Source organism: Neoarius graeffei, chromosome 22 (genome assembly GCF_027579695.1).
Source record: "Neoarius graeffei isolate fNeoGra1 chromosome 22, fNeoGra1.pri, whole genome shotgun sequence".
NCBI lineage: Eukaryota > Metazoa > Chordata > Actinopteri > Siluriformes > Ariidae > Neoarius > Neoarius graeffei.
This window is the reverse complement of record NC_083590.1, coordinates 33,057,276-33,080,244: the sequence shown is the minus strand read 5'-3', so window position 1 is coordinate 33,080,244 and position 22,969 is coordinate 33,057,276. Positions and strand designations below refer to the sequence as shown.

At 43.0% G+C, this 22,969-nt stretch overlaps 1 protein-coding gene across 1 annotated transcript in view; it reads left to right on the top strand.

The window, feature by feature from the left end:
• Positions 1 to 408: 408 nt before the first annotated feature.
• The window catches only part of triqk (triple QxxK/R motif containing), a 107,066-nt gene continuing 84,505 nt past the window's right edge, over positions 409 to 22,969 (top strand). Inside the window, exon 1 of the mRNA XM_060904054.1 lies at positions 409 to 492. The gene's annotated coding sequence lies outside the window, so the exon portion shown is untranslated. The remainder of the gene's footprint in view (positions 493 to 22,969) is intronic.

Below are 22,969 nucleotides of genomic sequence, written 5' to 3'. Positions count from 1 at the left end.
AAGCCATGTTGCCTCAGGCATAATAAGGCAATAAGCCTGCATGAAATTATGCGGACAAAAATTGTGAAAAAAAGTGAAATGTAAATGATGAAGCCAGTAAAAGAAAGGGACAGGGATAAAGTTTTGCTCTCTTTGTCTTGCTGACACAATTGGGTTGTGAGTGAAAGCCATTTATGTAGCTGCAGGTACATTAATAATATGATCATCTCTCATGGCTTCATAATTACAGTGCATCATCCAGAGGGCATGCATGAATGAATAATTAATCACATTTATATTCATGCTTTTGATATTTCATAAAACATTCCCTGTTTTACTACTGATTTTATTTTTAGTGATTTTTTTTTAAATTATTATTTTTATTTTACAGGAGTAGTACAACTTGAAGAACTGAGTGGGCGGGGAAACGACGCTGATTGGCTGCAGCAGCATTCCCGCTGAGGTTGCGTAGACTGAACCAGGAACTAGATATATACAAGATTTCTCTCTCTGGTAAGACTAAAATCCTAAAACAAACCGTAGCATTTCTCACACTTAGATCTTATACCCGTGTATAGAATATATACGCTCGATTAGTCAATTATTTTATTGTGTTTGTGCCGTACACTTGCTGGCTTCTACAGAATGCTGAGCGAATGTTTTAGTGTCTCTATGGTGTCGTTTCATTGGTCAGATTTGTGAAGGCTGTGCTGTGATTGGATAGATTTGATGGCTGTTGTTGTATAAGACCCTCCTACAGGAAACTAGTGGTAACGCTGACCAAAGTCCAGAAAGAACAGGCTGAATCCCAAATGGGTGTTTTGGGTAAATTATATACTACATAGGCTACACTAGCTATGATATTATACCTCACGTAGTGTGCATGAATAGGAAGTAGGGATCCATTTGGGATACAGCCTTAGTGGAACAGTTTGTGGAGGATTGTTGTGTACGTGGCGCGTGGTGTAGTAAAAAACAAACAAAAAAAACCCCACAAAGACTTTTTATAAAAAGTAATACATGCCTTCTCAGTGCAAACATAGTATTTATATTCTTATTACCTAATTAATTTATTTTATATATCTATCTATCTATATATATGGTGGCATACTTTAAAAATGGCATAATTTTGGGGTGTAAAACCTTTATCTATCTGATTCATTAGAGTCCTTAGTGCCTGATGTATCTGAATTAATATTATATTTCAGAAATATTGGCTGGATTTTTTTCGTGGTCTATCAGATATATTCCATTCAGCTAGCGTGATAATGGAATATATTTGATATACCATGCAAAAAAATAGCATGGATTTGATAAACTGGTCTCCTAACGAAATTGACACAGTTTTCTCGACAAGAAGCCTGGGTTCGGGGGAACCCACCTGTCCTGCCGGAACGTCTGTGGAGGACATTGAAGATATCTACCTATTCGGAACCATGATTACCGGACTTTTGCGGATTGGATTAGGCATTGCCCTGGTATATCGAGGAAATCAGACAACGGTGACAGTTGTTCAAAGCCCCACAAAGCTGCCTGATATGATTGAAGCGGTGGGCAAAGCTGTCAGCACTCAGACTGTGGCAGAACTTGAACCACAACATGGTTGTCATCTTGGAGACGCTTTCGGCTTTGCAAAGAATAAATATTTCGGAAATTGAATTGAACAGAATGGACGAAATGGACAGATATGGACGAGTGGTGTGGACGTGTAAAGACTGCGTCTGTTCGAAAGACCAAACAATCTCTATCTTATCGACATTCAGCTCCCTGAACAGCACCGGCCTCGATCAAGGCCGTTGCTGGGGCAACATTTCCCCCAGAAGGTCACTGCTGGGAGACACTCTTGCATTCTTCGCATTCCTTCCCCAATTTTCCACGGTCGCCGTTTTTCACCCCCAGTGTGACAAGCGGGTGCGTGACCAGCGCCCTCATGGCTGCAGGAGCGGACGGCTGCTTGCTTGCGCTGGGTTACCTATACCTCCTCCCCTCCCCTCCTACCCCCTTACCCCCTCTCCTGATTGCCCCCTCCTTTCCCCCCTTCCCCCCCTCAAGTCCCGTGTTTTAAAGTGTTATTGTGTGCTTGTGCGGAGGTTTTTAAATGCTCCCACACTGTACTCCTGATAGGAACATAGTGGGGGGGGGGTGTTCTTTTTTTCTTCATCTTTCCTCATGTTACTGCTGTGTTTCTTTTTCTTTTAGCCCTGTCTTCCTGTCCTGTTCCCCCTCTGTAAGGACAGGTTGATGGTCAATTTCACTGGTAACAGTGATAATAAAGGGTTCATTCATTCAAAAAATCAAGCCATTATTATTATACATACACACTGTCTTTTCCAGTTTTTCGATGTCCGTTGGTATGTTTTTCTCTTGTAAATATGCATGAAGACTATCTAATGAAGATTTGGTAGCCTTTCAGGTGTTCAATGTGTCTTTATCTTTCCTAGCGAACAAAGAAATACTTTTGCGCATGCGCAGCAGAAAACTTTCTTGTTGAATATTCGCATCGGCTCCGACGTGTGACGTCATGGTGTCTTGACAACCGTGCAATATCGTAAACTATTCGACGCTCGTTCTCTATTGGGTAGAGTGGCGTAATACACGTAGGATAAGCGATATGATAACAATATTGCATGCTATCAGATCAAATGAATGAAAGTCGCTAGAAGGGAATAGAACACGTTTTTATTCTATGGAAAAAGTCTTCTGTATGTATAATAATTAAATAATATTGGCTGGCTTTGAATGGCCTATCATTGGGCGTCACGGTGGTGTAGTGGTTAGCACGGTTGCCTCATAGCAAGAAGGTTCTGGGTTCGAGCCCAGCGGCCGGCGAGGGCCTTTCTGTGTGGAGTTTGCATGTTCTCCCCCGTCTGCGTGGGTTTCCTCCGGTTTCCCCCACAGTCCAAAGACATGCAGTTAGGTTAATATGGGACGGCCTTGGGCTGGGGTGCCCTTGAGCGAGGCACCTAACTCCCAACTGCTCCCCGGGCGCTGTTAGCATGGCTGCCCACTGCTCTGGGTATGTGTGTGTGCTCATTGCTCACGTGTGTGCATGTGTGTGTTCACTGCTTCAGATGGGTTAAATGCAGAGAGGAAATTTCACAAGTGTGTGATGAATAAAGTTGTGCTTCAGCTAGCATGATATTGGACCAGTCGACGACGAGTTCAGTATCATGCTAGCTGAATGGAATATGTGTGATTGACCATGAAAAAAGCCATTATTATTATTATTATTATACATACATACACATTCTTCATATCAGCATTCTCAAACGCCAATGTGAATTTACCTGCGACTCGGTGCTGTTAGCGCAGCAGTCCAGTTACTTTCTAGGTGGTGTAGTGCTAGTGCAGGCTAGCGCAGTCAAGCCAAATATGATTATTATTTTCACTGTGTGGGCGGCACGGTGGTGTAGTGGTTAGCGCTGTCGCCTCACAGCAAGAAGGTCCTGGGTTCGAGCCCCGGGGCCGGCGAGGGCCTTTCTGTGCGGAGTTTGCATGTTCTCCCCGTGTCCGCGTGGGTTTCCTCCGGGTGCTCCGGTTTCCCCCACAGTCCAAAGACATGCAGGTTAGGTTAACTGGTGACTCTAAATTGACCGTAGGTGTGAGTGTGAATGGTTGTCTGTGTCTATGTGTCAGCCCTGTGATGACCTGGCGACTTGTCCAGGGTGTACCCCGCCTTTCGCCCGTAGTCAGCTGGGATAGGCTCCAGCTTGCCTGTGACCCTGTTGAAGGATAAAGCGGCTAGAGATAATGAGATGAGATGAGATGAGATTTTCACTGTGTAATTTACTTAGTTACTTTTAAAATCAACATCGACAACTACACATAACAGAGCGACGTGGCAGCCAAAGTTCTCTCAAAACCTTCTGCTTTTAACGACGCAAACCTGGCGGCCATGTTTGTTTACAGACTGTCAAAGTCACTTGCTAGCACGGAAGTTTTACATCTCTGACATGCCTCTTTTCCAGTTTTTTGATGTCCGTTGGTATGTTTTTCTCTTGTAAATATGCGTGAAGAATATCTAATGAAGTTTTGGTAGCCTTTCAGGTGTTCAGCCCGTCTTTAGTTTCAGTTTTTAGTTCATTTATTTAGTGCTTAATTATAGCATAGCTTATCCTAGCAGTAGCACTGGATTAGCCTTGTCTTCTCTCTTTCCTGACCGACAAAGAAATGATTGTGAGCATGCGCAACAGAAAAGTTTTGTCATTGGATCTTCGCATGAGCTCCGACGTGTGACGTCGTGTTGTCTTGACAACGTACAATATTATGACAACATTGCACGCTCGTTCTCCATTGGGGAGAGTGGTGTAATACATTGAGGATAAGCGATATGATCACAATATTGCATGCCATTAATAAACCCACGAGAAGGGAATGCAATGCATGTTTTTATTCCATGGAAAAAGTGGCCCGTGTGCATAATGGCTTAACTCTTCAATCCCGGACAATGTTGTTAGCATCCAGGGGCTAGCTACGTTTTGTGCCGACAGGAGCTGCACACTAAGTGGTAAATCCCGAGGGGGTGGTTTGTGTATTTATATCAATAACAGTTGGTGTAAAAATGCTAAGTTTGTCTCGAGCCATTGGTCACCGGACATTGAGCTTCTAACTGTAAATTGTAGACCATTCTATCTACCCAGGGAGTTTACTTTAGTTTCCATCACTGCTGTGTATGTGCCCCCCAGCGCGAACACAAAGGAGGCTATGAGTGTTCTCTACCGGACCAACAGTGAGCTGCAATCCGCTCACACGGAGGGCTTTTTCATTGTGGCTGGGGATTTTAACCAGGCCAACATGAAGACAGTTCTCCCTCATTTTCACCAGCATGTGGATTGTGCAACCAGGGGAGTGAACACATTATACATGGCCTACACCAACATGAAGGATGCATTCAAAACAGCCCCCCGCCCCCACCTTGGCTCTTCTGACCTTTTATCCGTTATGCTAATCCCTGCATATACAGTGGTGCTTGAAAGTTTGTGAACCCTTTAGAATTTTCTATATTTCTGCATAAATATGACCTTAAACATCATCAGATTTTCACACAAAGTCCGAAAAGTAGATAAAGATAATCCAGTTAAACAAACGAGACCAAAATATTATACTTGGTCATTTATTTATTGAGGAAAATGATCCAATATTACATATCTGTGAGTGGCAAAAGTATGTGAACCTCTAGGATTAGCAGTTAATTTGAAGGTGAAATTAGAGTCAGGTGTTTTCAGTCAATGGGATGACAATCAGGTGTGAGGTGGCACCCTGTTTTATTTAAAGAACAGGGATCTATCAAAGCCTGATCTTCACAACACATGTTTGTGGAAGTGTATCATGGCATGAACAAAGGAGGTTTCTGAGGACCTTAGAAAAAGCGTTATTGATGCTCATCAGGCTGGAAAAGGTTACAAAACCATCTCTAAAGAGTTTGGACTCCACCAATCCACAGTCAGACAGATTGTGTACAAATGGAGGAAATTCAAGATCATTGTTACCCTCCCCAGGAGTGGTCGACCAACAAAGATCACGCCAAGAGAAAGGCGTGTAATAGTCGGTGAGGTCACAAAGGACCCCAGGGTAACTTCTAAGCAACTGAAGGCCTCTCTCACATTGGCTAATGTTCATGAGTCCACCATCAGAAGAACACTGAACAACAATGGTATGCATGGCAGGGTTGCAAGGAGAAAGCCACTGCTCTCCAAAAAGAACATTGCTGCTCATCTGCAGTTTGCTAAAGATCATGTGGACAAGCCAGAAGGCTATTGGAAAAATGTTTTGTGGACGGATGAGACCAAAATAAAACTTTTTGGTTAAAATGAGAAGCGTTATGTTTGGAGAAAGGAAAACTGCATTCCAGCATAAGAACCTTATCCCATCTGTGAAACATGGTGGTGGTAGTATCATGGTTTGGGCCTGTTTTGCTGCATCTGGGCCAGGACGGCTTGTCATCATTGATGGAACAATGAATTCTGAATTAGACCAGCGAAATCTTAAGTAAAATGTCAGGACATCTGTCCATGAACTGAATCTCAAGAGAAGGTGGGTCATGCAGCAAGACAACGACCCTAAGCACACAAGTCGTTCTACCAAAGAATGGTTGAAGAAGAATAAAGTTAATGTTTTGGAATGGCCAAGTCAAAGTCCTGACCTTAATCCAATGGAAATGTTGTGGAAGGACCTGAAGCGAGCAGTTCATGTGAGGAAACCCACCATCATCCCAGAGTTGAAGCTGTTCTGTACGGAGGAATGGGCTAAAATTCCTCCAAGCCGGTGTGCAGGACTGATCAACAGTTACCGCAAACGTTTAGTTGCAGTTATTGCTGCACAAGGAGGTCACACCAGATACTGAAAGCAAAGGTTCACATACTTTTGCCACTTACAGATATGTAATATTGCATCATTTTCCTCAATAAATAAATGACCAAGTATAATATTTTTGTCTCATTTGTTTAACTGGGTTCTCTTTATCTACTTTTAGGACTTGTGTGAAAATCTGATGATGTTTTAGATCATATTTATGCAGAAATATAGAAAATTCTAAAGGGTTCACAAACTTTCAAGCACCACTGTAAACCCCTGCTGATCAGAGGGAAACCTTCAGTGAGGCAGGTGAGGCTGTGGTCTGAGGGGGCTATGGAGGCACTACAGGACTGTTTTGTGTGCACGGACTGGGACATGTTCAAGGAAGCTGCCACTTATCATGATCAAACCGACATAGATGAGTATGCCATGTCTGTGTCAGCCTACATAAGTAAATGCATGGAGGACGTCAGCAACATAAAGAGCATCACCACCTGGTCCAACCAAAAGCCCTGGATGACTTATGAAGTACGCAAAATGCTAAAGGCACGGAACTTAGCTTTCAAGTCTGGTGACGAGAAGGCACTGAGAACAGCAAGAGCTAATTTGAACCGTGTCATCAGATTAGCAAAGTGTGCTCATAGTCAAAAAATCCAGGACTTTTTCCATGACACCGCCAACACCAGGGATATGTGGAAAGGCATACGTTCTGAGCCCTCTGCTGTTCACTCTGATGACACATGACTGTGTCCCCAGGGCTACCAGCAACCACATTGTGAAGTTTGCGGACGACACAACAGTGGTGGGCCTCATCAGGGACGATAACGACCTGGCCTATATGCCCCTTTTCCACCAAAGCAGTTCCAGGGCTGGTTCGGGGCCAGTGCTTAGTTTGGAACCGGGTTTTCTGTTTCCACTGACAAAGAACTGGCTCTGGGGCCAGAAAAAACGGTTCCAGGCTAGCACCAACTCTTTGCTGGGCCAGAGGAAAGAACTGCTTACGTCAGTGGGGGGGCGGAGTTGTTAAGACCAACAACAATAGCAAGACCATGAAAGATTGCCATTTTTAAGTGACAAGAAGCAGCAGCTGTACAAACGCGAAGTCATCCATTATTGTTGTTGTTGCTGCTTCTTCTTCTCCGTGTTGTTGTTGCTTTGATGTTTGCGCCAAGGTTTATGCAAACGCAGCGACGTAACTGACGTATACAGCGATGTAATGACGTGGCTCGCCTTAGCACCCCGAGCTATGGAAAAGCAAACTGGTTCTCAGCTGGCTCGCAAGTTGAACGAGTTGTGCACCAGCACTGGCCCTGAACCAGCCCTGGAACTGATTTGGTGGAAAAGGGGCAATAGAGAGGAGGTGGAGCAGTTGGTGGGCTGGTGCAGGGAAAACAACCTGATCCTGAACATGGACAAAACTAGAGAGATCATTGTTGACTTCAGGAAAAACCAACCCAGCCACACTCCACTTCTCCTCAACAACATGGCCATGGAGGTGGTCAATAGCACCAAGTTCCTGGGGGTGCACATAACGGACAACTTCACCTGGTCTATGAACACCGCGTCACTGGCCAAGAAGGCACAGCAACGTCTGCACTTCCTGCGTAGGATGAGAAGAGCCCACCTGCCCCCGCCTATCCTCACTACATTCTACAGAAGCACCATAGAGAGCGTTCTAACCAGCTGCATCTCTGTGTGGTGTGGAGGCTGCAGTGCCTCTGACTGGAAGAATGTGAGGAGAGTGGTGAGGACAGCAGAGAAAATCATTGGGACTTCTCTTCCCTCCATTCAGGACATTGCACCAAGGCGTTGCATGTCTTGAGCCAGAAACATCATCAGTGACCCCTCACACCCTCACTATAGACTGTTCTCCCCTCTGGCCTCTGGAAAGAGGTTCTGCAGCATTAGGTGCAGGACCACCAGGTTCTGTAACAGCTTTGCCCCCAAGGTCATCAGACTGCTGAACTCCAAACCCAAACTCTAAACTTCTATTTACAACTTGAACATTCCAAATTCGAGCGGCACAGTGGTGTAGTGGTTAGCGCTGTCGCCTCACAGCAAGAAGGTCTGGGTTCGAGCCCCGTGGTCGGCAAGGGCCTTTCTGTGTGGAGTTTGCATGTTCTCCCCGTGTCCGCGTGGGTTTCCTCCGGGTGCTCCGGTTTCCCCCACAGTCCAAAGACATGCTGGTGACTCTAAATTGACCGTAGGTGTGAGTGTGAATGGTTGTCTGTGTCTATGTGTCAGCCCTGTGATGACCTGGCGACTTGTCCAGGGTGTACCCTGCCTTTCGCCCGTAGTCAGCTGGGATAGGCTCCAGCTTGCCTGCGACCCTGTAGGATAAAGCGGCTAGAGATTGAGATGAGATGAGAGATTTATTTCTGTGCTGAGCCAATTTGCAACGAAATTTCGTTTGGTGTACACTTGTTGCATACTGAATGACAATAAAGCTTGTCTAAGTCTAATAATTCCCGAAATTTCACTCCGATGACATCACTCCCAGTGTTTTCACACTGACTAGATGCGCATTGTCAAAATGGTGAACTGGTTCAACCTTTTTTTCTTTTTTTGTGTGTGAATGTGTCCGTACAATATAAAGAACATTACATGGGGGCACGAAGATATGAAGTTTATCTTCTCGTGTTGAAAAATACATCACTCGTTTGCTTTGCTCACTTGTGATGTATACATTCACCACTTGAAGATAAACTTCATATCTTCGTGCCCCCATGTAACATCCTATATACACACACACACACACACACACACACACACACACACACACAATCACATAATCATTCATTTGCAATAATTAATACAATAATAAACTCTTATATTTTCATACTTGTACTCTATACTCCATCCATCCATTTTCTTCCACTTATTCGAAGTCGGGTTGCGGTGGCAGCAGTGTATTCCAGGCGTCCCTCTTCCCAGCAGAGCTTTCCAGTTCCTCTTGGGGGATTCCAAGGTGCTCCCAGGCCAGATGAGATATATAATCTCTCCAGCGTGTTCTGGGTCTACCCTGAGGTCTCCTCCCAGTTGGATGCGCCCAGAAAACCTCCAAAGGAAGGCGCCCAGGAGGCATCCTAATCAGATGCCCGAACCACCTCAGCTGACTCCTTTCAACATGAAAGAGCAGTGGCTCAACTCTGAGATCCCTCCAGATGTCTGAGCTCCTCACCCTATCTCTAAAGCTGAGCCCAGCCACCCTACGGAGAAAGCTCATCTCAGCCGCTTGTATTCACGATCTCATCCTTTCGGTCACTACCCAAAGCTCATGACCATAGGTGAGGGTTGGAACGTAGACTGACTGGTAAATCGAAAGCTTTCCCTTCCGGCTCAGCTCCCTCTTCAGGTCAGCCTTAAAAAAAAATCCGTTTCCTGTCCACTGGGTGAGCAAAAAAAAAAAACCATACATTTTATATATATATATATATATATATATATATATATATATATATATATTAGTGCTGTCAAGCGATTAAAATATTTAATCGCGATTAATGTCGCGACTGTCATAGTTAACTCGCGATTAATTGCAATTTAATCGCACATTTTTGTCACATGAAAAACCATTGTAATTCTCTTATCAGCATAAAAAAGTGAATGGGCTTGCTTTGTACCAATGGTTTTTTTTTTTTAATTGCAGAGCATAACACGTCTTGTCACAGCCACTGACATCCATAACTTCCATATTAGATGAGAAAACCAAGGGATGAAAAATAAAGTGCATATCACTGTGAAAATAAAAAAAAGTTTTATTTTACTCTTCATTAGTTTCTTTTGAAGAGAAGTATTTGCCATAAAAGAAGAAAAAACAGATAACAAAAATAAAAACATTCATCATATGTTCAAAAACGTTCATCATAGTGTGGCACTGTATTATCTAATGCTCACTGCTTATAACTCTACACCTACCCGGTGGAGATGAGCTGGGAAACTGAAGACTGAAGGAACAGTATTGAAAAGTATTTTTCTAGTCTCGCCTGTGAAAGGTAATCCCATGTGATCTCGTTTGGACGGTAAACCTGTTGGTACAGTTAAACGCAGCACATGAATGAGGCATCTTTATTAGACGGTTGAAGAATCTCCACTTTGCCCCATCCAATATGGCGGCGAGGATGTTTATATGTCTATGCCTTTCTCCATCACTCACACTTACTCTTATTGAAGCAGCGTGCGACAAGCCTCAACAGGAACTACGGGTGACTCGCAGGGCCAAATTAGAATTTGCGTTAACGGCACTATTTTTTTTTAATCGTGTTAAATTGAGATCGCGTTAACGCGTTATTATCGCGTTAACTTTGACAGCACTAATATATATATATATATATATATATATATATATATATATATATATATATATATATATATATATATATATATGGATGGATAAGAAATCGCAATGCTGTGTTTGCTTTTTCTTTCAGTACTTTTTTATTACAAAAACAGACACATTTAATAAAATATGACAGTTTAATCAACTGAAACTTGTACAAAAACTTTAAGTTAGCATTTTAAATGCTGACTGCCTTTAACAAAGTCATTAACAAAGTAGGTAATGAATTTCACATAACAAAACTCAAAAGCTGTTTGTAACGTCTCGGATGGATCAAGATCAAACGAATTTTCCAGTAATGGTTTGTGATGGTCTGACACACGGACTTTTTGTCGTTCTAAATCGACCGTTAGGCCTAGTTCGGATGAAATTACACTACTAAAATGATCACTGAATGATTTGTTTTTTTCTGAATCTTTACTATTTTGTTGTTTGCTAGAATACAATTTTGCGATTTCACACTTAAGCAAATGTTTGAAAACTCCAGATCTCCTGCCTTCATGGTGGCTGCCATTTTTTTGTGCCGCATGGCGCATGCGCAGAGCTGATTCAATTCTATATTCTGCGCGGAATGCGTAAATGTCAAGTTCGATTTTAGATTTACGATACTGAAAAAATGTCGAAAAACCGGCGTTAAAAAAAAAATTCAACCGCACAAACAGCACTCACCCGGCCGGTGGACCGGAAACAGAATTTTTTTTTAAATAATGGCCTCACCAAGATGGTCCGGTACAACGGCCACATTGCTGCTGACGCCGCCCCAATCCGCCTGTCTGTCTCGCGCTCCATTTTACCATCACTCGTGAACAAGACCCCAAGATACTTGAACAACTTCACTTGGGGCAGCAACTCACTCCCAACTCATATTCTCTTTTAATTAATTTAGTCACCTGATGGATAAAGTATAGACCCTTTTCAGTCACGTGACCTTCGTAAACGCGACCGCCATTTTGGACATGTAGTGGACTTCGGCTCGAATCGGTTTGAATGCGAGGAAGGCGACAAACATAAAAGAAAAAGGAGCAAGATGCAGAAAACTGTATTTACTAGTTTACTGTAATTATGATCTGGCAGCTACTTACACCGGATCCAGTGTAAATAGCTGCCGGAGCCGCCGGCCGCGAGCTAGCGCGCGCTCTCCCTCCCCAGCCGGCCGCGAGCTAGTGCGCGCTCTCCCTACCCGGTCGGCCGCGAGCTAGCGCGCGCGCGCGCGCTCCGGAACCTCGAACGTTGGCTCCGGCAGCTATTTACACTGGATCCGTTGTAAATAGCTGCCAGATCATAATTACAGTAAACTAGAATGGAATGTTAACAGCAATGTAATGCCTTTTCTGGCTAATTTTATTCGTCTTACCTCCAACAAAGTGGTCACTACACAAGCGTTGGTATGCCGCTATCCATCTTCTCCGTCGGTCAGCATCTACCAGGATCCGATAAAATGATAACCCTTGCCTTGTTTGTTGATGGTTACTACATCCAGGTGCACAACAATATAGTGGCATGATGGAAGTCTTGCTGAAAATAAACACTTTCTTTGCTGCCGTTCCTCAATGTTGGCTGTGGTAAACTACTGGTAGTACATGTCCAAAATGGCGGCCGCGTTTGTCGTGACGTCACGTGAAAAGGGTCCATATCAGCTGTCCCTGAACTTCACCTTGCCTCACAGCAGCTCTAATACACAAGTCATTTGTTCAGCTGCTCATTGATTCTTTTATTTACAATAATCTTTAATTTCAGTAGGCTCGTGATACCTCTACAGGTTTGCTTCATTCATTCATTCAGCCTCTCAGTCATTCATTGATACGTTACTTTTTAATCATTTTAAACCAATAGGGTAGGTTTCCCCTGTGCTGTACTCTTATCGTATCATATTCATTCATTCCTGCATTCAACTGAAGGATAAAGTGTGTGTTCGAGGTTTCTGAAATTCATGTTGCCTTAAAGCAACTCCAATACGTAAACAAGTCATCCATCCATCCATCCATCCATCCATCCATCCATCCATCCATCCAGCTGTTCATTGATTCTTTCATTTACAATAATCTTTAAATTCTCGAGGCCAATGCAGCCCCTGCTCTATCATTAATTCTTTCAGATGCTTTTCTTCAGCTATTCAATTATTCATTGTCTTCCCTTCTCAATACACTATCATTTGTTTGTTCATTCGTTCATGATCTGGTATAAGTTTATTTCCTCCAGTGTTAGTTTAGTCTGTGCACACAGAAGGTCTCGGTATAGAAAGATATGCTTACGTCACTTTCCCACCATTCAGTGGAACGTTCGATTTCTATCTTTCACTGATGGTATAGAGTATGTGGTCATCATGTTTATTTCAGAAGGCGCCTGAGGTGGTAATTTTAAACTCTTGTCTCGTTCACTTGAAAATCTTTGTGGCGAGGCAGCATTAAAGAGATCCTGCACTTAATTGCAGTCCCCAGAGCAGGAGTGCACACAGCCTGTGGCTACCTTCAGCCTTCGTTATGGATCGTTCACAGCTTCTCCATTGCATTTCGCAAAGGTTTTGAATGTGGAAAAAAAACCCCGTAGTATTAACAAATGGGTCATGCTTATGGTTTAACTCGATCAGACTATTTTGTTTTGTGCAGTCATGCATGCTGATTTGGGAAGCTATTATCCAGTATTCATGCTCTGTGACCCTCTTCACTTCCTGACCCCTGGCTGAGTCTTCAAAGGAAAGAAAGTGCCTGAAGGTGTAGGGAAATTCACAACCCCTTGTTTACTTCCTATAGTGGTCACGGTCATTTTGTTCACAAGATTTTCGAGCCCTAGGGGGTTTGCAGTTTGTTGTGTAAACATTATAATTGCCTTCTTCCCCTACTGTCATCGGTAAAGCCATTCATGTCATTTCCGCTTCTGTGGCATGCCGATACTCTGTAATGACATCACTTTGAGATACAGAATAAAAATGCACATGGCTATACTTGGATTATTGGCTTTTAATTTTTTTTCTCATTCCTGCTCCAGCTGACCTCCTCTCAAACATTGTTCACTCCTATTCCTCATCTTTAGCGTCATTATACCGCATTGATCCGTAGGTGTGGATAGGTTGGATCCCCAAAGTTACTGCTTGTAAAACGTAAGCAAACAATTATCTGCGGCTCATAATAAATAGATAAAAATACGTTATTTAATGAAGAAAAGTGTATGGAAAATCTTTCTGTAGCTTTTCTAGAGTGTCTAGTGTCAGTGCATTGTAACGGTTGGTAGGTTTTCCACCATGAGAAAGTCTTCCGGGTGGAACTTTGCGTTTTTCTAGTTCCACTGTAACATGACAAGATGCATTTTTAAAAATTATTAACATAAATATGGAGAAAAAGGAGAAGATGGTAATGGAATGACACATAGCTGCTATAATGTGAGTTGTCTTGATGTTCCCGATCATTAAATGTAACTATAAATGGATACGTACAGTAGTATGACATGTCGTTCATTAGAAATTGTAATTGCTCTCGAATATGATCTTCATTCTTTGGGGTTGAAGATGACCATGACTTCAATTTGGTGATTGGCGGTTGTAGGTCTGGAGGTGACTGATGAGGCCAATCTGGGCTTTGAAGGTACACCCACATGTCGGGCACGCATAGGTAGGTGCTGTAGTGGGGGTGGTAATAGTTTGAGCCTTCTGCACAGCTCATTTCTTCTGGACCTCAGTGATGCGTCTCGTTTATTGTGGGAGCATAAGCACTAATTAACGTTGCATACTTCTTGCTACCAAGTGGAAGGTGAAGTGTCATCAGGTGATCGTTGATGCCCTATGAGAGTTTGGTAAGTTTCGGGGCGAGGTGGGACTTTACAGCAAATCCAATGCCTGCCTTTCGTCGTTGACTGTTGCTATGACGACTCCAGAAGAAGGTATAACCACCACCATGTTCCATGAGCTGGCCCTTGTCCACTAGACATGTTTCGCTGAGGGCAGCTATGTCCACATTGTAGCAAGCTAGTTCCCTGGTGACTAGTGCAGTTCTCCTCTCCAGCCTGTCTGCTTTGATATTATCTAGTAGAGTGCGCACGTTCCATGCGCCAAGGTTGAGTACCTTCACAATCTTTTTGTTGTATTTTGACCGCTGAGTGGGATCCCCCCCAGCTGTGGTGTGCTGGCCAGGGTGAGGTGAAGCAGGCTATGTTTGGGGCACCTTTTCTAGCTCCTTCCTCCATGTAGGTGAGCAGAGCGAATCCTAAACAAGGCTGCTCAGACACCGAGGGGGCTGACGAACTCTGCTGCTGCTTCATTCCAGCAGAGAGCGATGAACCTATGCCCTGGGCCGCCTGTGTGCAGTTTGTGGCTACAGCTTCCAGTGTTTCCGCACCTGCTGCTTCACCACTTGCCCATCGCCACAGGACTTGAATTTGAAGTCATGACTTGCGTGTGACTTGGATTAGAGTGAGGGAGACTTGCGCAGCTGTCAGCCTCACTCTCTTGTCCTGACCTCACTGGGTCCAGGGGCAAGCCGAGGAATCAAGACAGCTAGAGCTAGGTCAGGATGCAGCGGATGGCCAACAGTGTTCTGCGTGTTGCACTGTGTCTTGATCACGTTCCACAAATGCTTTGCTGGGTCCGCCTTCCTACCTGTTGAACCACCAGGTGGTGGTCTTCTCCATGCAGTCTGCAGAGTCCAGTCTTCAGTCGTAACCCTGACCAGGGGGAGCGAGGGGTTGCTTGTTCTTGCTCAAGGCACCACCCCAGGCTAGTGGAGGGAAGGAGACGCCTTACTACTCCATTGCATGGCAGTCAAGGACAGCGCATGCCCACTGCCCTAATACAGGTTCTGCACTCTTCAATAAGATGAATAAAACACGTCAGGATTGCTGTTATGGGAAAATAATCAAGTTTTGGCCAGGGTGAAGAGTGACTCCACTTTGTATCAGGCCACATCACATCACTCTGTGACTGATTAGTTTCCTATAACAGCACACCATGTCATGTTTTATCCCTTACATGTACAGTACTAGCCAAAAGTTTGGACACATCTTTGACTTCAGTGGTTTTTCATTATTTTTTTATTGTTTTCTACATTGTAGAACAATGCTGAAGGCATCAAAACTATGAAATAACATATATGGTATTATATAGAAAGCAAAAGAAAGTGTAAAATGTTTTCTATTTTAGATTCTTCAAAGTAGCCATCTTTTGCATTGATGACAGCTTCGGCATTCTCTCAACCAGCTTTAGGAGATAGTCATCTGGAATGGTTTTCCAACAGTCTTGAAGGAGTTTCCATCTATGTTGGGCACTTGTTGGCTGCTTTTCTTTCACTCTTTGATCAAATTCATCCCAAACCATCTCTATTGGGTTTAGGTCAGAGTGATTGCGGAGGCCAAGACATCTGATGCAGCACTCCTTCACTCTCCTTCTTGGATAAATACCCTTACAGAGCCTGGAGGTGTGTTTTGGGTCAAGGTCCGGTTGAAAGACAATTGATGGGCCCATTAAGCATAAAACATTTGGGGTGGCATGCCACTGTAGAATGCAGTGGTAGTGATGTTGGGTAAGTGTGCCTTCCGTTTTGAATGAATCACCAACAGTGTTACCAGGAAATCATCTCCACACCATCACACCACCTCCTCCGTGCGTCACAGTGGGAACCACACATGCAGATACCATACCATCCGTTCCCCTTTTCTATGTTTCACAAAGACACAGCAGAACCAGAAATCTCAAATTTGGACTCATCAGACTAAAGTACAAATTTCCATTCATCTTAAGTCCTTGTGTTTCTTGAACCAAGGACTTTTCTTATTATTGGACTCTGTCAATAGTGGTTTCTTTGCAGCGATTTGGCTATGAAGGCCTGATACTTGAACTGATGTCTGCTACTTGAACTCTGTGAAGTATTCATTTAGGCTCTAATCTAAGGTGCTGTTAATTGGCGAATTGGCAATTTCTGAGGTTGGTAACACTCTAATGAACTTATCCTCTGCAGCAGAGGTAAGTTTTGCCCTGTGTCCGAAATCACTCACTCATTCACTGCTCCTTACTCACTATCTAGGGAATTACACTACCGTTCAAAAGTTTGGGGTCACTTTGAAATGTCCTTATTTTTGAAAGAAAAGCACTGTTCTTTTCAATGAAGATCACTTTAAACTAATCAGAAATCCACTCTATACATTGCTAATGTGGTAAATGACTATTCTAGCTGCAAATGTCTGGTTTTTGGTGCAATATCTCCATAGGTGTATAGAGGCCCATTTCCAGCAACTCTCACTCCAGTGTTCTAATGGTACAATGTGTTTGCTCATTGCCTCAGAAGGCTAATGGATGATTAGAAAACCCTTGTACAATCATGTTAGCACAGCTGAAAACAGTTGAGCTCTTTAGAGAAGCTATAAAACTGACCTTCCTTTGAGCAGATTGAGTTTCTGGAGCATCACATTTGTGGGGTCGATTAAATGCTCAAAATGGCCAGAAAAATGTCTCGACTATATTTTCTATTCATTTTACAACTTATGGTGGTAAATAAAAGTGTGACTTTTCATGGAAAACACAAAATTGTCTGGGTGACCCCAAACTTTTGAACGGTAGTGTACTTATATGAGCTCATTGGTAAAATGAAAAAACGCTTTCGGACACTACTCCGCCACACTGTTATTTATGTCATTACTGTTGCACAATTAAAATGTGCCAGGTCAGTCGGCTGGTGGGTTTTCAAAATAATAAATACGCATATGTATTTTTGTGATAAATCCATATTATACTGAGCACATTTCCCACATTAATAAATACAAAGTACTTTGTGTCTGCTGCGTCTTTCAGTTCTTTTAAATCAAGGCTGAATCCTTTCTTTCTTCTTCGCCGCTGCCTTTTATTCAATCAAATTTGAGGCTTTTGATTAATTCCTCGCTCTGAACTATAACTTGTACTCTTGTATTTTATCTGTCGTTCTATTTTAGCGTTTTTTCTATTCTCTTACTATTTTTTATTGCACTTGAATGACTGTTTATAATGTGTTTCTTCCTTCATCCATTCACCCCAACACGCTTTTTTTTTTCTTTTCAGCGCTACCGTAATGCACGATGGGGATATATTGCTTGGTTAGTGACCGTCAGTTGTACACTACTTTTCATGATGCATTGTGGGATACTATGAGTGCACTATATAGGGTGTAATAATTCTCACTATACATTCGGACAGCACTACAAAATGGCAAACTCGCTATATAGTTCACTAGTGAGTGATTTCGGACACAGGGTCTGTCTTCCTTTCCTGGGACGGTCCTCATGAGAGCCAGTTTCATCATAGCGTTTGATGGCTTTTACAACTGCACTTGAAGATACATTCAGAGTCCTGGAGTTTGGAATTTTCTGGATTGAGTGAACTCATAAAGTCTTAAAGTAATGCCGGATGTCGTTTCTCTTTACTTAGTCGAGCGTTTTTTGACATAATATGGATTACTACAGTTGCGGAGTAAGGCTATTTATTTATTTCATATTCTTATTATTTCCTGTTTACTGCAGGGATGAGAATTTTCCGCCGATTGGCGGATTTCCGACTTTTTCAGACCAAAATGATCGTTTTTGAGATCGATGTAAATCCGTTGAGAAATTTTTTTTTTTTGGGGGGGGGGGGGGGGGGTATGATTAACGATCTGTGGTCACCTTATAACGCAGACATCCCAAGTCTCCCGGAAGTTCCGGGAGTCTCCTGCATATTGATAGAAGCGAGCAAGAGCGTGCGCGCGCAACATTAAGGTCTGCATCACGCATCTTAGAATGTGCGCGCGCGAGGGGATGCGTGAGGGAGACTGTGTGCAGTGTTGCCAGATACTGCTGACGTTTTCCAGCCCAAAATATGTTCAAAACCCGCCAAAATGCACTTAAAACCACCCAATCTGGCAACACTGCCTGTGTGCCTGTTCATGTAGCGCATGCCAGACAAAGAGCATCCTGATTGGGTTACTCAGCAAAATAAGCCAATCAGCTTTCAGTGTGGGCGGGCTTTTATCTCTTTTCTCGAGGACCGGAGTTTTCAGTTGTATTGAGTCAGTGCAGCCTACAGGATCGGCATGGCAGAGAGAGAGCGCGCGCCCCAAAAATATATATCAATTACATGTCATATATAAGTGTGTATCTTTTATAAATGGGGTTAGCTTATCTAATGTAGCATGTTGGGGAGAATCATAGTATCATATCTATATTTCTGATGAAATTTTAAGTATGATACCGTGTATAACTCTCCTACTTATTGCTAATTTCATGGGGGGGGGGGATTGCTGGCGTGTGCCGCGCGGGAGCGTCTGCCCACATTTTTTAGGCCGAGATGAACTTATAGTTTTTGATTTAAAAAAAATTCCAATATGTAATGCCCATTGTACATGCCTGTTCTTTAATTCAAAATCACCATCTCGATCTTCAGATTGACCATATGGTATCTGTATTACATTACACAACATCCTGTCCAGATAAATCCTAGTTAGTACACACAACAGTTGAAAGGGAAGTGATAAGTGATGTTGAATGTTGCCTGCTTAATATGCAAGACCTCCTGCGACCATGATCACATCAGAAGAAAGCTTAAGAGAATTATATGATAGAACTTTTTTCTGGTTTGCACTTCATTTTAAAGGATTAGAGCATTCAAAGACATGAATAGCTAAAATTCAGAAATATAAATACTGTAGAGCTCGTTTATATTAAAAGGTGCATTGATTTTTTGAAATCATCAAATGTGAATTGATTAAAAACAAGTCTCTTGTACCATATTAATCATTTTCACCTGGGAGTCCACCAAGAAGGGGAATTTATTTCCAAATAAATTGCAAATTTTTGCTGATAAAATTAATGGTTTTGGGGTAAAAAAAAAAAAAAGCCAAAAATCATTAGCCCCATGCCCCACCCCCGGGCCCTGGTTTTTTCAGACTTTTAAAATATTTTTCATTCTTATCCCTGTTACTGTTTGATCTCAAATGCATTAAGAAGGCAAGAAATTGCACTAATTTACCTTTTGATGAGGCACACTTGTTAACTGAAAAGCATTCCAGGTGACGATCTCATGAAGCTGGGTAAGATAATGCCAATAGTGTGCAAAACGTTATCAAGGTAAACGCTTTGAATTCTACTTTGAAGAATCTAAAATATGAAACACATGTTTAGCACTTTTTTTTTGTTTACCACATAACTCCATATAGGGCGGCACGGTGGTGTAGTGGTTAGCGCTGTCGCCTCACAGCAAGAAGGTCCGGGTTCGAGCCCTGGGGCCGGCGAGGGCCTTTCTGTGTGGAGTTTGCATGTTCTCCCCGTGTCCGCGTGGGTTTCCTCCGGGTGCTCCGGTTTCCCCCACAGTCCAAAGACATGCAGGTTAGGTTAACTGGTGACTCTAAATTGACCGTAGGTGTGAATGTGAGTGTGAATGGTTGTCTGTGTCTATGTGTCAGCCCTGTGATGACCTGGCGACTTGTCCAGGGTGTACCCCGCCTTTCGCCCGTAGTCAGCTGGGATAGGCTCCAGCTTGCCTGCGACCCTGTAGAAGGATAAAGCGGCTAGAGATAATGAGATGAGATGAGATAACTCCATATATGTCCCATGTGTTATTTCATAGTGTTGATGCCTTCAGTATTGTTCTACAATGTCGAAAATACAGAAAAACCTATGAATGAGTAGAGGTGTACAAACTTTTGACTGGTACTGTAAGCTGAGAGTGTACATACTGTATCAAAAGAGAAACTTTACACCGTTTAGTAGTTAAAATATCCCTTTGTGTTTAAAGCATTTCTATTGTGTGTATATGTGTGTGGAGGTAAATTGGTGGTTGTTGAGTCGATGCTCTAAATAAGTCAAAACGCTCAGCTGACAAAGAGGCACAAATGTAACCTTGAACACATTATTACATTAAAACAATGATTTAAATGTCAGCTCACAGCAATTTCTCTGTAATGTACTGTAGCTGACACATGCTTGCATTGCATTATGGGTAATACACAGGGTCCCGAGGTCTCCAATGAGGCATGCATGGAGGAACGATGGTAAAAGTTTGGTGGTCATGTGGGGGTTGGGTTTAACAAACATTTAACACCTCAAAAAAAAAAAAAAAAAGCTCACTGCTACTGAAATTGTATTAAGCTACAATATTGAAAACATTCACTTTCAAAGTGAAATTCAGCTGAGTCCTGAATGTTCTGTCAGGTTTTGTGAATGTGTACTGGTTTTTCAGGACATCTGTAATAAAATATGCACGTGTCTTATGTTTCTATGAATAAACGCAGGATGCAGGAATCCTGAATCCTGTAGCTTTTACCCCAAATGTACAATATTGTGCAAATCTACAACTTCTTTAATGGGCTGGGTTTACTTTTTGGCTCCAAAATAGTCCAAAAATCAAACCTTTAGCAGGCCTTTCAATTACATGAAACCTGCGACGGATAACGTCGTAGGCGCCCAAATTAAAAAGGCGCCCAAATTAAGGTCAAGCGCCCAAAATATGCTACCAAAAGTAAAAAAAAAAAAAAGTTGATTAAATAAACTTGGCTGCGTAAAACCCAATGTCTTGACTTTCTTCTTTAAAAAACACCGAAATTAGCGAGAATTAGCATGTATTTCTCATAATTGATGCGAAATCTGCACCATTCCCTTGTTGTTCCGGGTTCGTCGAACTCGCCGTAAGCCTCACGCGGAGCATGAATTCTCAGTCAACGGTAATCAGCACGCCATGATTTCGTGGAGGAGCGAGACTTGCGTACCGATGACCAGAGCGGGATTTCTACATTAGATAAAGCTTCTTTCTTAATCTTTTATATTGTTTTATCAAAGTCCTTCCCACACCATGTGGCGCATAGGGCGGCGCCGATCTCCGTTTCCGTAGCCCTCAGCCTCTCGCCTATTACATACTGTAGCTAGGGTTATGGTGGGCGGCTAGTCCTCTGGTAACTGCGAGAGTTTGACTCCCCACTCACATATTGCCTAGGTGCCTTGCCAGACGGCCAGTAGGTACCATTTTTATGATGGTCTTTGGTATGACCCGGCCGTGAATAGAACTCGCGATCTCCCAATCGAGAGGCGGACACGCTAACCACTAGGCCAACTCGCGGTCTTGTTGTTTTATGGCGGTTGGCAAAGTGCATTACTGCCACCTTCTGGACTGGAGTGTTGAACCAGAATGTTTGCTACCATATTGTACTAAATTATCCTAATAATTCATGCATCATTTAAAAACAGCCCTATATCCCATATTATCCGACCTCAACTGCAATATCTCTCTGATCCCTAGTGTCATGATTTAAATCAGGTAAAAGAGCTATTCAGGACGCAACTGTGTGTATTTAAGATACAGCTTGCATTTTAAATCCACACAGTTGTGCAAGTGTGGGTGGAAGGAGTGACTTGGAGCTTGGTCCTCTTGATGATCGTCTTAGACACTGGCCTTTCATTTAAACCAAGATCTTTTACCTGACTACGTACTGTGAATTGCACGGCCAATTCTTGTGATGTAACTGAAAAACCTTTTGTGTCGCAGGTCTGCTCCAGGTTCGTCTCTTTGACGGCAACATTGCAGAACTTGCTTTTTCATTCACAGGCTCCTTTCCTCCAGGCTCTCCTCAGGCCCCAACACATCTTTTAAAAATGTATTCTGATTATTTTTGTCATGTACATGTACAGGCGGCACGGTGGTGTAGTGGTTAGCGCTGTCGCCTCACAGCAAGAAGGTCCGGGTTCGAGCCCCGTGGCCGGCGAGGGCCTTTCTGTGCGGAGTTTGCATGTTCTCCCCGTGTCCGCGTGGGTTTCCTCCGGGTGCTGCGGTTTCCCCCACAGTCCAGAGACATGCAGGTTAGGTTAACTGGTGAGACTAAATTGACCGTAGGTGTGAATGTGAGTGTGAATGGTTGTCTGTGTCTATGTGTCAGCCCTGTGATGACCTGGCGACTTGTCCAGGGTGTACCCTGCCTTTCGCCCATAGTCAGCTGGGATAGGCTCCAGCTTGCCTGCGACCCTGTAGAACAGGATAAAGCGGCTACAGATAATGAGATGAGATGTACATGTACATCAAGAGGGATTAATGCTGTCGACATTTTGCAATAAAGGTAAAAATAACATTCAGAAATTTCTTTATTTATTCATAACTTTGTAGCTAAAAAAGCAGCAGCAGGTTTAAACAGCGCACTGGGAAAATGGCACTTTGCGCGTGGAGAAAAAACCAAATTACCCTGTATCACGAAAAAGTGATTCAAATTCAGAAATACAGGGTGTAGCCCAAATTATGTAATTGAAAGGCCTGGTTAGATTTGTGCTGCCAAAAATGACCTTTTGAGATGGAAATGAAGTGCGCAGAATTTCAGAGGTCATATTACTTGTGGTGAGAAGAAGCATATAGTGTATTTCTAAAACCGACCACCTTTTCTCACACTACCG